Here is a 17,960-nt window from a genome sequence, read left to right on the forward strand (position 1 = left end):
CCCAGGGGAGGAGGGCTCTGTCCTAGAGCAACGAGTGCCAGTCGGGCCCCAGGCTGCAGGAGGGCAGCTGCCCCTCCGGGCACAGCCGTGCTAGGAATTCCCAGCGGGACGCAAGGCTCAGGGCAAACGAGCCAGGAGCCCACTCCACACCCACACACGCTGGCCTCGGACTTCAAGAAAACCACGTGTGGCTACCAGCTGGCCCACACACGGGACACAGAGCAGAGCACAGCCAGGCAGCCTGCCTCCCCAGAGGAGGAGGGGCAGTTCTCAGATGGTGTGTGTGCAACACGCCCAGAGCACAAAACAGGCACCGCAAGCAGGTCCTACAGGCTCCAGACCACTTGGGGACAGAGCCAGTAAGACAACAGAAGTTGACAAGAAACCAACTTCTTTCACAGACCAGGCTGCCAACCTGTCTTAATTTGTCCACAGAACGCCTCTCGCTGGGACACCACGCAGCTCACCACCGCCCTGAAGCACCCTCAGGTAAGTGAAATCCAGGACAAAACCCAGAACACTTAGCCAAAGCTCTATCAAGCTCAAGAAAACCAATGTGAAGACTTAAGAAATATTTTGATACTTCTTTTTACAAACCAATGAAAATAACACAAACTGATGAGAGAGGCAATACAATAAAATATTTACCGAGTCCATCGCTAAAAGCCGAGGTTGATGACTGTAAATTAAATCCAACAGAGGCGTGTCCCAGAGCAGCACTGAGGGTATTCTGAAAGAAGAGAGTAAAGTTAGCTCATGTAAATAATAATTTCTACTCAGTTCATTTTATAATGTCAGTCTCTCTCCATTTGGACCACACTACAACCTTCCTTTACTTCACGGAACTCCAGACAAGCAAGAGGTTTTTAGGATGTCTGGCTGGCTGGTTTGGGCTATAAAGGGAGAGGACACCAGGAGAGGCACTCACACCTGGTGGTTTGTGGGAGGACGCTACCCAGGTGGAAGTCTCTGTTCTTGATCATGGTTCTTGGACGGCAGTGCCCAGCAAGGCCCAGTTAAGGAAAGAACACTCCGATGGGCCGGTCATTCTCCCCAGAGAAGGGGCTTGAGGACTGGGGCCCTGGAAGGGCCGTCCACAGACTTTCAACTTACTTGGAGTTTGACAGTAAACCTTTGTCGAAGTTATGCGTTTGCGTCTTCTACGGACCGCCGTCACACTCAGAGTAAAATGTGAACTCTCCTTTTGGCTCACAAGGCCCCGACGGCTGGCCCGTCCGCCTCGCTCCGCCTGGAGGCCCTCTCCCAGCCTCAAGCTGTGCTCCTGCGGCGCCCAGATGGGCTTGGTCCCGGCCACCCTGTATCCTCTCCACTCCTCTCTCTATCCACCTAGGGATCCATCCTCAAAGGCAAAGGACCATAACTCAGACCACATAAGCTTCCCGGGGTCCCAGGTCGGAGACATGCCTCCAGCGTCCATGGCAGGAGAAACCAGAGGTGTGGGGCGGCCCCACAAGGGTTGGCACACTTCGTCAGCACGACTAAGAGATACCGTCTGCGGTGGCAGCACACGGGCCTCGCGGGCAGGCCCGCCATGGGCAAGCCACCCCGTTACTCATGCGTAAGCTGCAGCTACACGCATCAACATCAGCAAATCTCAAAAACGGTCACAGTGAGTGAGAAAAGGTCCCAGAGGAATATATTGAATGTATGTGTCTTTCAAAAGTACGTGAAACTTAATATATTCGATTTACTATGTATACAGTAAAAATCAATGAAAAGGGACTTCCCTGGTGGCGCAGTGGTTCAGAATCCGCCTGCCAACGCAGGGGACACGGGTTCGAGCCCTGGTCCGGGAAGATCCCACATGCCGCAGAGCAACTAAGCCCATGTGCCACAGCTACTGAGCCTGTGCTCTAGAGCCCGCGAGCCACAACTACTGAGCCCGCGAGCCACAACTACTGAAGCCCGCGAGCTAAAGCCCATGCTCTGCAGTGAGAAGCCACCGCAATGAGAAGCCTGTGCACCACAACGAAGAGCAGTCCCCGCTCGCTGCAACCAGAGGAAGCCCGCGCACAGCAACGAAGACATAATGCAGCCAAAAATAAATAAAACTAAATCTTAAAAAAAAAAAAATCAATGAAAAGCAAATAACCATAAACTATAAATTTCAAAATAACGGTTCCTCTTGGAAGTCGGGGTGGGGTGGATAGCAACCAGGAAGCACACCCGAAGTCTAAGCAGTACTGCTCAAGCTAGGCAGGCCAGGGCCCAGGGCCTGGAGAGCTGGTTCTCACGTTTACACCGTGAGTCTTCCCCGGGTCCAGCAGCGACCTCGCCCCCTCTGCTGCCCTGACAAGGACCGGAGAGGAAGATGAGAGGACCATGCCCGCTCCTGGGACTGTGTAACTGGGCACCCTTCCATTTTGTCATTAATTGAAATAATTTATTTCCATCATTCAAAACTAGGAGTTTAAAGGTACAGAGACAACTAAAAACATCTTTTCATCCATCAAATATTTTTACATCAAAATGTAGCAATTTCAACTCTTTGAAAGTAAACCCAAAGTACAGTATCAAAAGAAAAGCAAATGGCACAATATACAATCTTCCAAAATCATTATAAAAAGAAGAGCTTTTATTGCAAAGCGTCTCCAAAGACCTCCATGTCCGAAATCAATCAACCAATCAAGCAAGCCTGCGGCCTGGCCATGTGAACACAGTGACGCTGCAGGGTCCTGAAGAGAACTGAGATCCCAAGAACAAAACAACCAGCATTATTCCATTCACACCCATTGTTCCACAATCCCATCAAGCTCGCTCCCACCTCCGAACGCACCAGCCGTGCAGCATCAGGACCGGACACGCACAGGCACACAGGAGACAAGCACAGCTGCCAGGACACAGTGCTTATGGAGAGCAGATTTCCAAGGTCTGCACTCGGTTTCCAAAAGATCTAAGTGGTTTCCTGACCTGTGCTTACAGATGTGTATGTGTGTTTTGCAAAGATGGTTTTAGATTTTTCTGTCCTTATGTTGCTGGTACAGGACTTTTTGAAGCTGACATTATTAACCTCAAGGACTAGAAAAGCAGCTTCCAATCACCACACCTTGGTTTTACTGAAAAGCAACAACTCACTAAGCTTTTCAATTTTCCTATAAAGGCAGTGACGGAACAACGCAGAGTTTATGATGAATGTCTACACTCGGAATGCAACAAATTATACAACTACTATTCAGTTTTGAAGGAAACTTGAGTTTCTCAAACCCAGCACAACTTACCACCTGGAGCCACATCATCCTGTGCTGTCCTGGGCACCGCAGGGTGCTGAGTATCCTGGCCTCTACCCACTGCATGCCGGGAGCACCTCCCCAAGCTGTGACAGCTAGAACATCTCCAGACACTGTCCCAAGTCCCCTGAAGGGCAAAATCACATGGGTGGAGAACCAGTGCTCTACTGGGCCCAAGTTAAGTGACGTTAAAAAATAATATATTTTCAAGTTGTCTGAGGTCATGCAGGGAATTAAAAGCCAGTTGGAAACAAAATCCAGGGCTTCTAAATTCTAGTCTAAAGGTCTTTTCATTTTAAGAGAAAATACTTAGTAATTGACTCAATTATTCCTAGAAGACAACACAAATTAAGAGCCTCTAAAATACTTATACCTTGTGGCAGAGTAATCCGATTTCTGGGGAATGCACATTGAAGAAATACCCTAAAAATATGAAAAACGCTTCGTGTTGCACACACGTTCACATCAGAACCAACACACAACTATAATCAAGCCACATATTCACAAGGAAACACAGCAGACTACACTTTACTGTCAGAACGACAGCATTCAAAGAGCACGTTCCCAGCCCAGAAGTAGAGACCAGTGGGGACAGAGTGCAGACGCAGACCCTGGCAACATGAAGCCAGTGTCAACCACAGCTAAACCCGTGCGCCACAACTACTGAGCCTGCGCTCCAGAGCCCGCGAGCCACAACTACTGAGCCCACGTGCCACAACTACTGAAGCCCGTGCGCCTAGAGCCCGTGCTCCGCAACAAGAGAAGCCACTGCAATGAGAAGCCCACACACCGCAATGAAGATTAGCCCCGGTGCAGCAACGAAGACCCAACGCAGCCAAAAATAAATTAATTAAATAAATAAATTTATTTTTAAAAAGACCCAATGCTGCCCAATTAATTAATTAATTAATTCTTCAAAGGCCTGTGACTGCTAATCGCAGTTTCCGTTCAGCATGAGATGAGCACTAGACAGTTGTAATCAGTCCCACGGAAAGCACGGTCCCCTCGGCTGGCCCACACTCTGGGTTTTAAAGCACCGAGCACCGCCCTGGCCTCCTTGACCGCCCTCCTGTGCGGCCTTTCCAGAGGCCCCAGATCCCAGGAGCCCCAAGAGGCCAAAGCCTGGTCTTGCTGCACTGGCCTCAGCCGGAGGTCTGAAGACACAGACCAGTTCTCCAAGCCCAAGCTCCCAGGGACCACAATGCTCCCTGGCAGAAGCTGGAGTGTGGATGCGAGTGACAGCGGAGCCCCGTGTGGGCAGATGCTCCACACACACCGTGGACAGAACCAGCGCCAGGACACCAAGGTGCTGGAGGGTGGTCATACCCACAGGGCAGTGGGGCTGAGTGCATGTCTGCCTTCCCTTCCCTGCTCCCCAGAGACAGCAGCCGCGGGCTCCTGTGGTAACGCTCCAGGTCAAGGGGCACGGGGCTGGGTGCGGGCAGCCAGCACAGAGCTCAGCCTTCCAGAGCAGGAACTTCTTCCGTAGTTCAGACAATGGCACGGAGGAGGCAGGATGTGTCTTGAGGTCTGTGCACAGACCAGCTAGGTCCACACATCCACACACCCAGCAGAGCGCAGGGCGCCTCTGGGTACTGGACTGCGTTGTCAGAGACCGCCATTTTGGTGCGTCAGAAATGGTCCAGTAGCCTCCACAGAATGTTCATAGCAGTTTTATTCATAATTCCCCAAAACTGGAATTAGCACAGATGTCCTGCAACAGGTGAATGGTAAACAAACTGTGGTCTGCAGGGAACAACACTCAGAAACACAAAGGAAAGAAAGTTGTTACCAGTGTGGCAACAACTCTGATGGATCTCAAGGGGCTTGTACTGAGCCAACCCCAAAAGGTTACATTCATGATTCCATTCCCATGACGTTCTCAGAGACAAAATTTTAGAAATCGAGGACAGATTGGTGGTTGCCAGGGTTAAGGACAAGGGTGAGGCGATGAAGCAGAAGGGAAGTGGGTGTGATTATGAAAAAGTAAACAGGAGAGTCTCTGGTGGGGATAGTGGATACAGGGACCTAGATGTGATGGAGATGCACAGAACTGCGCGCGCACACAGTACAAGGAAGGCCCACCTGAATAAGATTAAGATTCATCGGCTGTATCCATGTCAATACTCTGGTTGTGATATTATACTACAATTTGACAAAATGTTCCCATCGCAAGAAACTAGGCAAAGTAGCCAAGGGGTCTCTCTGTATTATTTCTTACAATTGCATGTGAATCTACAATGATCTCGATTTTAAAAAAGTCTCATATTAACAATTTCATATTGTTTGGCCTAACCTCATCTCTGAGGCCCTGTGAAGGTGCACAGCCTCACCAAGGTCACCCCGAATGGGGGGCCAGGTCTCAGACCCAGGCTGACTCCAGAGCCCACACTCAACCACCACCTCCCTGAAACTGGAAACGGAGAACACGTGTCCCTGCTGTTCTCACTGAAGCTTTAAAAACCCCCTTAAGGACTTCCCTGGTGGTGCAGTGGTTACGAATCCACCTACCAATGCAGGGGACACGGGTTCGAGCCCTGGTCCGGGAAGATCCCACATGCCATGGAGCAACTAAGCCCGTGAGCCATGGCCGCTGAGCCTGCGCTCCAGAGCCCGCGAGCCACAACTACTGAAGCCCGCGTGCCACAACTACTGAAGCCCGCGTGCCACAACTACTGAAGCCCTGGCGCCTAGAGCCCGTGCTCTGCAACAAGAGAAGCCACCGCAATGAGAAGCCCGCACACCGCAACGAAGAGCAGCCCCCGCTCGCCGCAACTAGAGAAAGCCCGCGCACAGCAATGAAGACCCAACACAGCCAAAAACAAAAAAACGTTAATTAAAAACAAAACAGAAATAAACCTTAAAATGTAACCAAGAGGACTGAGGGCACTGTTTGAAGAACGCAGAGGCAGCCGGGCCTCAGTCACAGAAGGACAGGACAGACTGAGCTCTATCTGCAGAGTTACAAAGCCTCCCCACCCCGGCCCGCCACAGTGCCCAGAGCCCAGAGCTCAAAGAAAGCCTCACTCTGCCGGGGGGCGGGAGGGAGGGCTGATTTTTGGTGTTGTTTTAGGATGGGTGCTATCTGTCACTGCTTCCTTGGCTAGATTGGAGAGAAGACTCAAGGGAACAAGGGGGGCGGGGGGGCGCGGGGCATAGCTGAGGCAGGTGGGGAAGGAGCTGGAGGGAAAACGAACACCCCATGTACAACTTCTCTCTTCAACTCAGATGCTTCTTTTCACCAGAGGACAAAGCAAGCAGGAAACAGAAAATTGATGTTTCCAGACAATTCGCTTTTTGCCCCTGAACAGAAGAAAGCGCAGAATGAACAGACACGGGCACACGGGGAGGCGGGAGAGCCTGAGCTGCTGTCCAGGGACCAGTGCCCACTGAGCCGCCAAACCTAGGGGAGGATAGAAAGGGGTTTCTCAGATATCAAGCCACACAGCTATGAAGAGAAACCCCAGGGAAACTGTAAACCAGGGCCTGGGCAACTCCTGAAAGCTGGGATAAGAGCACAGAATCAAACTAGGGGAAGTGGGAGCAGACTGGGAAAGCAGGCCCCTAACGACTGGAGCAGGGGACAGTGCTGCGCCTGGCAAAACAAGCTGTCCATTCGCGGCAGGAGTGACATGGACACCACCGAACCTTCACCAGCCTGCCTCTGGGTCAGCAAGTCCACACTCAAGTTCACAGGCTCCTCGCTCCCTACGCACCGTCCACACAACAATCCACATGGAGAGCAGTCCTTCGGACATCACAGACACACTTGAAATCCTGACTAACAAGACGAAGACTCCTTTCCTGAGGGTCTAAGTCAGGAAACAGATGACCGATGTCTCTAGCTCTCAGCAAACTCAGACTTCCCAGTCAGCATCATGCTCTCCAGAGACAACAGGATGCTGTCACCCACCGTGGTCGGGGTGCACTGGGACCCCAGCAATGGATACACGCAAGGTCACAGGAATCAGGGCTGTGGCTTCCCCACTTCACTCGTGTCAACAATCACGACTGATCGATCTCAGGCTCTCACCACTCCCATCTGCTTTACTTCTCCAAAAGGAACAGTCCAAGGAGGACAGACCACAGGACACTGGGCACCAGCCTGTCTTCTGTTAAAGGGAGCGCAGCATCAGTCCAGCTCCATGAAGTCGCCATCCCCGTGCCCCACGAGTCTCACCGCAAGCATCCACATGACAGTGCTTAACAGAAGCGGTCCACCGACCACTCAGGAACGCAGACAGAAATCACAACCTACCACAACAGGACACAACTAAAGCCTGAACTCAACCAGGTTGTCCAGCTAGAAAACTGACCTTAAAAAGGAACACAGAGACTTCCCTGGTGGTCCAGTGGTTAAGAATCCGTCTTGAAATGCAGGGGATGCCGGTTCCATCCCTGGTTAGAAAACTAAGATCCCACATGCCGTGGGGCAACTAAGCCTGCGCACCACAACCAGAGAAGCCCACGCACCTCAAAGAAAGATCCTGCGTGCTGCAGCTAAGACCCGACGCAGCCAAAAAATAAATAAATAAATATTTTTTTTAAAAAAAGAATAAAACCCTAGAGAATCTACAAGAAACCATGAGAGCTAACAAAAGAGTGCAGCAGAGCAAAGCTGCAGGACACAAGATCAATGTGCAAAATCAGAGGTACTTCTAACATGCCAGCAGGGAACACTCTGAAAGAGAAATTAAGAAAACAACATCATTTACAACAGCATCAAAAAAAAAAAATAAAATATATAGGAATGGATTTAACCAAAGCGATGCAACACTTGTACACTGAATGAAAACCCACAAAATACTCGTGAAAGAAATTACAGACGACCTGAACAAGTGGGAAAGCCCTGTGTCTGGGCTGGGAGACAAGACAGTTACAAGGGCAGCCCTCGCCAAGGAGGAGCCCACACGGCCTCTCCCAAAGCTGGCCCAGGTCCTCACAGCCACACCCAAGTGTCATCAATGCTTTCTTTCCTTTAAATATCTCAGACGCTTGCAACTTACAGATGTACAAAAGTTCTGTGAAAGGATTTTTGAGAGCAGGCAAGGAAGACACAGCTGAAACGTCTAGTACTCCTGAGTTGCCAGTTTTTCTCCCTAGAAGGGTGATTTAAAAAAAAAAAAAATTGACAAATTCTTAGAAAGGTATAACCTTCCAAGACTGAACCAGGAAGAAATAGAAAATATGAACAGACCAATCACAAGTAGTGAAATTGAAACTGTGATTAAAAATCTTCCAACAAACAAAAGTCCAGGACCAGATGGCTTCACAGGTGAATTCTATCAAACATTTACAGAAGAGCCAACACCCATCCTTCTCAAACTCTTCCAAAAAAATGCAGAGGAAGGAACACTCCCAAACTCATTCTATGAGGCCACCATCACCCTGATACCAAAACCAGACAAAGATACTACAAAAAAAGAAAATTACAGACCAATATCATTGATGAATATAGATGCAAAAATCATCAACAAAATACTAGCAAACAGGATCCAACAACACATTAAAAGGATCATACACCATGATCAAGTGGGATTTATCCCAGGGATGCAAGGATTCTTCAATATACGCAAATCAGTCAATGTGATACACCATATTAACAAACTGAAGAAGAAAAACCATATGATCATCTCAATAGATGCAGAAAAAGCTTTTGACAAAATTCAACACCCATTTATGATACAAACTCTCCAGAAAGTGGGCATAGAGGGAACCTACCTCAACATAATAAAGGCCATATATGACAAACCCACAGCAAACATCATGCTCAATGGTGAAAAACTGAAAGCATTTCCACTAAGATCAGGAACAAGACAAGGATGTCCACTCTCACCACTATTATTCAACATAGTTTTGGAAGTCCCAGCCATGACAATCAGAGAAGAAAAAGAAATAAGAGGAATACAAATTGGAAAAGAGAAGTAAAACTGTCACTGTTTGCAGATGACATGATACTATACATAGAGAATCCTAAAAATGCCACCAGAAAACTACTAGAGCTAATCAATGAGTTTGGTAAAGTAGCAGGATACAAAATTAATGCACAGAAATCTCTGGCATTCCTATACACTAATGATAAAAATCTGAAAGAGAAATTAAGGCAACACTCCCATTTACCATTGCAACAAAAAGAATAAAATACCTAGGAATAAAGCTACCTAGGGAGACAAAAGACCTGTATGCAGAAAACTATAAGACCCTGATGAAAGAAATTAAAGATGATACCAGCAGATGGAGAGATATACCATGTTCTTGGATTGGAAGAATCAATATTGTGAAAATGACTATACTACCCAAAGCAATCTACAGATTCAATGCAATCCCTATCAAATTACCAATGGCATTTTTTACAGAAGTAGAACAAAAAATCTTAAAATTTGTATGGAGACACAAAAGACCCCAAATAGCCAAAGCAGTCTTGAGGGAAAAAAACGGAGCTGGAGGAATCAGACTCCCTGACTTCAGACTATACTACAAAGCTACAGTAATCAAGACAGTATGGTACTGGCACAAAAACAGAAACATAGATCAATGGAACAGGATAGAAAGCCCAGAGATAAACCCACGCACCTATGGTCAACTAATCTATGACAAAGAAGGCAAGGATATACAGTGGAGAAAAGACAGTCTCTTCAATAAGTGGTGCTGGGAAAACTGGACAGCTCCATGTATAAGAATGAAATTAGAACACTCCCTAACACCATACACAAAAATAAACTCAAAATGGATTAGAGACCTAAATGGAAGATGGACACTATAAACATAGTAAGGAAAACATAGTAAGAACACTCTATGACATAAATCACAGAAAGATCTTTTTTGATCCACCTCCTAGAGTAATGGAAATAAAAACAAAAATAAACAAAGGGGACCTAATTAAAAGCTTTTACAAAGCAAAGGAAACCATAAACAAGACAACAAGACAACCCTCAGAATGGGAGAAAATATTTGCAAACGAATCAACGGACAAAGGATTAATCTCCAAAATATATAAACAGCTCATGCAGCTCAATACTAAAAAAACAAACAACCCAATCCAAAAATGGGCAGAAGACCTAAACAGACATTTCTCCAAAGATGACATACAGATGGCCAAGAAGCACATGAAAAGCTGCTCAACATCACTAATTATTAGAGAAATGCAAGTCAAAACTACAATGAGGTATCACCTCACACCAGTTAGAATGGGCATCATCAAAAAATCTACAAACAACAAATGCTGGAGAGGGTGTGGAGAAAAGGGAACCCTCTTGCACTGTTGGTAGGAATGTAAATTGATACAGCCACTAGGGAGAACATTATGGAGGTTCCTTAAAAAACTAAAAATAGAACTACCATATGATCCAGCAATCCCACTACTGGGCATATACCCAGAGAAAACCATAATTCAAAAAGACACATGCACTCCAATGTTCACTGCAGCACTATTTACAATAGCCAGGTCATGGAAGCAACCTAAATGCCCGTCGGCAGACGAATGGATAAAGAAGATGTGGTACATATATACAATGGAATATTACTCAGCCATAAAAAGGATCGAAATTGGGTCATTTGTTGAGACGCAGATGGATCTAGAGGCTGTCATACAGAGTGAAGTAAGTCAGAAAGAGAAAAACAAATATCGTATATTAACGCATGTATGTGGAACCTAGAAAAATGGTACAAATGAACCGGTTTGCAGGGCAGAAGTTGAGACACAGATGTAGAGAACAAACGTATGGACACCAAGGGGGTAAAGCCGTGGGGGGGTGGGGATGGTGGTGTGCTGAATTGGGCGATTGGGACTGACATGTATACACTTAAGTGTATAAAATTGATGACTAATAAGAACCAGCTGTATAAAAAAACAAATTAAATAAAATTCAAGGGCTTTCCTGGTGGTGCAGTGGTTGAGAGTCCGCCTGCCTAGGCAGGGGACATGGGTTCGTGTCCCGGTCCAGGAGGATCCCACGTGCCGCAGAGCGGCTGGGCCCATGAGCCACAGCCGCTGAGCCTGAGCGTCCGGAACCTGTGCTCCGCAACGGGAGAGGCCACAACAGTGAGAGGCCCGCGTACCGCAAAATAAATAAATAAATAAAATAAAACAAAACAAAACAAAATAAAATTCAAAAAAAAAAAATACCAGGAAACAACCCTGAGATTATTAATCCATAAAACAAGGGGATTAGGTTTGATAATCCCTAAAACACCTTTCATTTGAAAAGTTTAAGGTTCTTCGATATCCAATGTAAAATTGTTTCCTTTAAAAATACATCATTTTCCCTAAATGTGTGCTACTCTTTTCATGGAGAATGTGAGCTCACACCAATAATCTGTACAGGTTAACATCTAAAATGCAACGAATCTGATTGGGGGGGCGGTATGGAGCTGGCAGGGATGAGCAGCCCTAACACTGTAGAACCAAGATGCAGCGGGGGCAGGCGGCCCAGCACAGAACAAGGACCAAGTCTAGGAACTGCTGAATGGATGACTTAGTACCAGGTGTCCCACACTGCAGGCCCCACCCCAGTCCTGCTGGAAGGCCCACCCTCTGCCAGTTCCACCAATGCACCAGCTGCCCAGACAGGAAAGAAAGGGACAGCACCCAAATGAACAGCTCTCTTCAGACAGACAGAAGGCAGTGCACACTGTCTGGAAGCTCTCCAGCGTCTCTCTGGAGATCAGGACGGGAGCTGGTGCCCACCACACCTTCCCATGTTCGCAGGCATCACAAGCAGGGGACCTGCAGCCGCTGGGCAGGGAGGCGTAGGCAGGAACCCAGCCCCAGCCCGGCCTCTCAGGAGAGCTTTCCCGATGGCGGACTGACCCAACCCTGTCCTCCCAGGAACCCGCAGTGGTCACAGAGCTCTCGAGCAGCAACGGTGGGCGGAGGGGCCAGCTGGCCGCGCGCCCAGCGTGTCTCTGTGCCGTCCGCACACACTCTGGCGCGCGCCCTGCACAGAAGGGTAGCCCTGCCCCCCCACAGCTGCCCACCCCTGCCCTGCACCTGCTCTCCCTACACTGGCTCATTTAACCCTCAGGACAACCCTGACAGTAACAGGATCGGCTCCTTTTTTCTGTTGAGAAACCAGATTCCGAGATGTCGAATCATTTGCCTCAAAGTCAGGATCAAAGTCAGGCTGCAGAGCCTGTATCCACGAAGGTCACTCACACTACCACCCCCAACCCCACTGTGCACTCACAGCTTCTGGGACGCAGCTGAAGTCTAAAAGTGACCAAGCCCTTCTGACCCAAAAATACAGACACAAGGCTGGTATTCACAAGAGAGTTCTCAGCTCAGAAACCCAGGGCACGCTGAGCTCCTCCTCCCTCCAAGCCAGGATCATAACTGATGCTGCCCGGCCTTGGCCTCTGGGCAGCACCCATCCCGTCGGGCAGCACCCCACCCAGCCTCTCTGCTGTCACTCCACCCGCTCCTGCGGTGTGGGTCTTCCCGGCTCTCCCGGGGCCATCCAACCTGCCTCTGAGGCTCTAACAACCATATGGGTAGATCTCAATCCCCATTCTCCAGCTCAGAGCTCCCCACTGAACTCACAAAGTCCAGCCACACCACAGACACATCCACAGCACACACAAGTGCACAGATGGAGCCCCAAGGGAATTATGACTATATTTCCTGCCCTGGTTCAGGGTACCACTTTCTAGACGATCGATCCTCCAAGCCAGCAACCTGGCATGCCCCCCTCACAATCGAAACCCAGTCCATTCCAGCTCCAAGTCATCACTCTCTCCCCCTCCCTCCGCACCGGCCCAACTCCTGACTCAGGTGCAGTATTTCTCCACCTGTGTCATCACAACAACCTGATTCTCTCCACTTCCCACCGCACTGCTGAGAAGTGAACGTGGCACATTAGATTCATCCCTATGCACACCTCACTGCCCACGGGAGTCACTGAGCTCATGAGGAACAGATTCATGTTCAAACTTCAGACCATCATGGCAGAGCACACACGTACATGCACACACACAGCTGAGGAAAAGGCCTCACGGGACAGAAGCTCCGTCCTGCACGGCAGGCACCCCAGCGTTTCCTGCCGCGCTCCCGGAGCTGGTGGGGGTCAGCTCTTGCTGCAGGTGCACCCACTAAAGATGACCTCACAGCCCATCAGTGCCACCACCCTGGTGGACAGCCCCAGGGACACAGGTGCTGAAGGATGCTGTCCCCAGCTGCCACCCTGGCAACTCCAAATCTCTCCAAGTTTCTTGGAAACATCCCGTGTCACTCACAGGAGGCTGCCTCTCCCCCGCTGCCCATCTGGGCAGGTTCCTCTCCACCCTCCAACAGCATACTCAGGCCCTCACTTTCTTCCTTAACCTGTCGCTACTGTCCAGGCCGGCTTTCTGTCTTTACGTCATGTCACGATCATGCTGCAGGCCCCACGCTGCACCCTGGTCACCGGCAGGCACGCAACGGGAGGCCCCGTGTGGAGGAGACCGTGGGCCTCAGGGGCACCGGAAGAGCACAGCTGATCAGTGGGCAAGCGGGTGTGGAAAGGAGGCCGCTTCCCAGAGGCACGGCCAAGGGCTCGGCCCCGCACCTCCAAGCATCTGTGCCCGCTCAATCCACCCAGCTCACAGTCGCCCTTTGACACAGATAAAGATTCACCTCAAATCCACGTGGTTTACGGACAAAATTAATCAGAGGTAAAAATACGGACAATAAGAAGCCCTCCCCGGCCAGCGTGTGTCGCTGCAAGCCCCAGCCGAGCGGCCATGCCTGGTGGGCTCCTGAGCAGCCGCTCGAGGTCGCTGGCTCAGCGCTGCCTCACCTCCACATCAGTGCGCTTCCAGGATGAAGCGTCCACGTTCTCCTTCGCACAGTCACCAATCCCTGACCGCACTGCACAGCCCTCCCTGTATGCCACCCCACACACTACATCCCTCCTCCACCTCACTACTGCCAGGAGCCTTTCAAACTAGATTATTATCTAATGCAAAACAAGTTTTGTTCACTATCCCCAATTCAAGCAAGATTAAACGCTCAGATTGACAGCTGTCCCTCAGGGAGCAGTGAGGGGTGGTGTGAGGCAAGGGGACACCACCTCCGGCTCGGCCTGCAAGGACTGCGTAAGAAAACAGCTACTTAATATATACCTGTTCTCTTCTTTAACCATAGCACCTGGGGCGAATGACACAAACAGGACACTGGCCTCTAAAGGCAGGAGTCTCCGCTCCCACCACTTATACTGCATCTCACCCACCAGGAATTTAAGATCCTACCACCACCTGACCTCTTCCACACTCCAAGTGTAAACACATGGCCCAGAAGAAAGAACAGGGCTGCTCAGAAGATACGCCCTTGTATTTCAAAGACTTAAATCACCCGTGACTTGTCTCCTACACATTCCCACCCCCGAAAGATGCTTCTTATTTTGTGTGTCTGGGGTAAGCGTTGCCAAACTGTACTGTTTTGTTTTTAATGCTTTCCAAGCAAACCTAATAAATAATCACTGATCTACTCTCATTTGCCCATCCAAACCCCCAATTACAAAACTGTGGAGACGGCCACCAGAAAGCGGTGTTTCTTAGCCTTGAGAATTCTTACCACCCTCACCCTCTAAAGTAAGTTGGAGAGGACTAGTTTAAGAAGGAAGACCACAGAAATGAGAAGGTTCCACAGAAGTCATTGAAGCAGGAGTAGCAGGGCTGTGAGAATCCACACACCCACAGAGCCCAGGCTGCCCCGAGCTCAGAGGCAACCCACAGCCCCGTTTGTCAACACAAGGACACAGGGCTGCTAGTTGCTGGTCCACCGACCATGCTGCTTGGCCAAACAAAGGCGTATCCAACAGCCTAACACTATACATGCCACGACAGACATCTCCTGGGCCCAAAATCTGCTTTGAGGGGCAAGATCCAATCCTTCCTTATTAAAGGGTAGAATGTGGACGGGCTAAATAGACTCCTTATGGCCAAACCACTCCTGTGAAGTTAGGACTTGAATCGAGATCAACTTTGGGTTTCCAGTGATTCAATGTGTGATGAGTGATCTACGCTGTGATCCCGGGCACGAGAGGGTGTCCCCACCCTGATGACTGCACAGACACACAAGCACAGCAAGAGCACCCTGAAACGCCTCTGCACAGGCCTGCAGGGTACGGGTGCGGTCTAATCAGCGGGTGTGTGCGTGAGCAGGCTGACCCGCCCCCGGGAGCCCAACACCCTCCCGCCAGCCCCTGGTCACCATCCCTGCACAAACGTGCTTTCCACTTGTCAAGTCAAGGAGTGAGGCGTCTTCCTTACTTCAGTTTCTACGTTTAATTCAGTGTGCTGGCGATGTTCTTCATCTCTAAACCACCTCTAATTTCCAGAAGAACAGCTCTGTCCCAGTGACAGTGCTGAACTGTTACAGTGATATGCTCACCAGCCAGCAGGTCCTGCTACCAAGCAGGGAGACGCTGGCCCTCGCCCACCACCCCAGTCTCCCAGGAAACCCCTCAAGCAAAGAGTCTCCATTCTGAAAAGTGGAGTCAAATTTTCTTCTGTTAAAACATAAAAATCCAAGTTTCTTTCCTGGTAGATGACCCTCATCGACAAGAGAAACTCCAGTAGAAAACACACACTGTTTCCTAACAAGAAGTATTACTCAGACCTCAGGATGATCATCCAGCAAGAATAAACCTACAAGGGCTTCCCTGGTGGCACAGTGGTTAAGAATCCACCTGCCAATGCAGGAGACACGGGTTCAAGCCCTGGTCCGGGAAGATCCCACATGCCACGGAGCAGCTAAGCCCGTGCACCACAACTACCGAGCCTGTGCTCTGGAGCCCGCGAGCCACAACTACTGAGCCCGTGTGCCTAGAGCCCATGCACCGCAACAGGAGAAGCCACCACAATGAGATGCCCGCGCACCTCAGTGAAGAGGAGCCCCCGCTCACCGCAACAAGAGGAAGCCTGCGCACAGCAACGAAAACCCAACACAGCCAAAAATAAATAAAATAAATTAACTAAAAAAACCAAAAATGACACTTATGGATCCTGTGAGCGAGAATCCAAGAGAAAGTCCGCCCGAAGTCTTCCATTATACACCGAAACCGGAGCACTGTTTGCCTTGGTGCCTACCTTCCTCCCCAGCAGCAGGCACCAGGCCCGGAAGTGAAGCGCTTCCCCCAGGGCCTCCTCCCAGCAACTGCTCTCTCCTCCACCAGCCCCCGCACCCCCCCAACCAAGTCCCCACTGGCACCTCTGAGCAAGCAGCCCCTCCTGGGAGGTCCCAGTCCCTCCCAGTCCGGCTACACACCTCCACTGGCTCTGCGGACACAGAGCTCATACCCAGGCCTCCCGGCCTGTGGGCTTCACTTCCATGGCTCTGCTGCCTCTACTGCCCCTGACACCTCTGCGGGCGCCAGTCTGTACCCTTCCTACAAGTCGCCTTCCAATGCCCCTTCATGCTGCAGCCAGCTTAATTTCCTGAAGATCAACGTGGGCCAAGCTCAGACCACGGACAGTGGAGTGTGATGGCTGTCGTTAAAATTCTGACCCTGCCACTGTTTTGGCAGTGACCTTGGGTACATTCTAACAGCCTCTGTCATTCTTAAGTTTTCTCATCTGTAGAAAGAGAAGTTCCTGGATACAACATATAAAATGAATATACACAAGCCAACTGCATTTCTAGACACCAGCAACAATCAAAACTTATGATGAAGACAGGGGACAGTGTCACCAGGATAGACAAGCTGACCAATGGGACACACAAAAGCTCCAACACCACGTGGGCACACATGGGGAGACCTGATTCGTGACAGTAAGCAATGCAGGTCAGCGAGCAAAGAACAGCCCAATCAAGGACAAGGCTGGGCCAGCTGGCTTCCGCAGGGAAGACTGCGAGCAGCCGGCTCGTACGCAGACCTCAGTCCGGGACAGATTAAAGGCTTCGGTGTAAAGAGCAGAAGTTCAAAGTTTTCAGAAGGTGCAGGAAGCTACCTCTATGTCCTTGGCACAGGAAAACATTTCTTAAATAGGAGTGATGGTTCATGATCCACAGTTTGAAGACACTGTCCCAGAGGATGTGGCACAGATCCTTCTAAATAAAAGGATTCAGTATTGTTGCCAGTATCTTAGGGAACAAATCTAAGTACATTTTTCTGTTTATCTGAGGGGTAAGTATCACGACAGAACATCACCTTAATGCATGACAGGTGTTGTTCAAAATGCACGTATAGGCACAACAACAAAACTCTTATCTTTCCTACTCAGCACTGAAGGTTCAAGTAAGTCCCATTGTTTTTGGTAAACAGAAAAGATTTTTGAAAAAATGGACAGTATTTAGGTATAAGCACCTCTATGTATGAGTCATGAGCACAATTATATATGACCTCTGAATATATAACACTAAGTGAATGGATTTATTTCTAAGAAGACAGAATCAAATACATATGCCCTTTTAGTGCTAAAAACTGCACCAAAGGGAAAAACAAGTGATGAAGGTCTCCATGTAAAACAGTGATTTACAGATATAAGTGAGGGGAATTTCCTGGAGGTCCAGTGGTTAGGACTTGGCACTCTCACTGCCGGGGGCCCAGGTTCAATCCCTGCTGGGGGAACTAAGATCCCATAAGCTACGCAGTGCCACGGTGGGAGGGCGGGGTTTCGCTGCTGGCCCAAGTTTGGGTTGACATGGTTATTAAATTGTTAGTAATAAAATTTTAAAAAGCGGGGTGGGGTGGGGTGGGGGTGGAGATGAGAAAACTCATCTGAAATGCAGAGCAA

At 49.4% G+C, this 17,960-nt stretch overlaps 1 protein-coding gene across 9 annotated transcripts in view; it reads right to left on the reverse strand.

Moving 5' to 3' along the window:
- ANKRD11 (ankyrin repeat domain containing 11) overlaps positions 1-17,960 on the reverse strand; it is a 172,865-nt gene that overhangs the window by 100,267 nt on the left and 54,638 nt on the right. For all 9 annotated transcript variants that reach the window (XM_060130819.1, XM_060130827.1, XM_060130826.1 and 6 more), the window contains exon 2: positions 649-730. The gene's annotated coding sequence lies outside the window, so the exon portion shown is untranslated. The remainder of the gene's footprint in view (positions 1-648; positions 731-17,960) is intronic.

This window comes from Lagenorhynchus albirostris, chromosome 19 (genome assembly GCF_949774975.1).
Source record: "Lagenorhynchus albirostris chromosome 19, mLagAlb1.1, whole genome shotgun sequence".
NCBI classification, from domain to species: Eukaryota; Metazoa; Chordata; class Mammalia; order Artiodactyla; family Delphinidae; genus Lagenorhynchus; species Lagenorhynchus albirostris.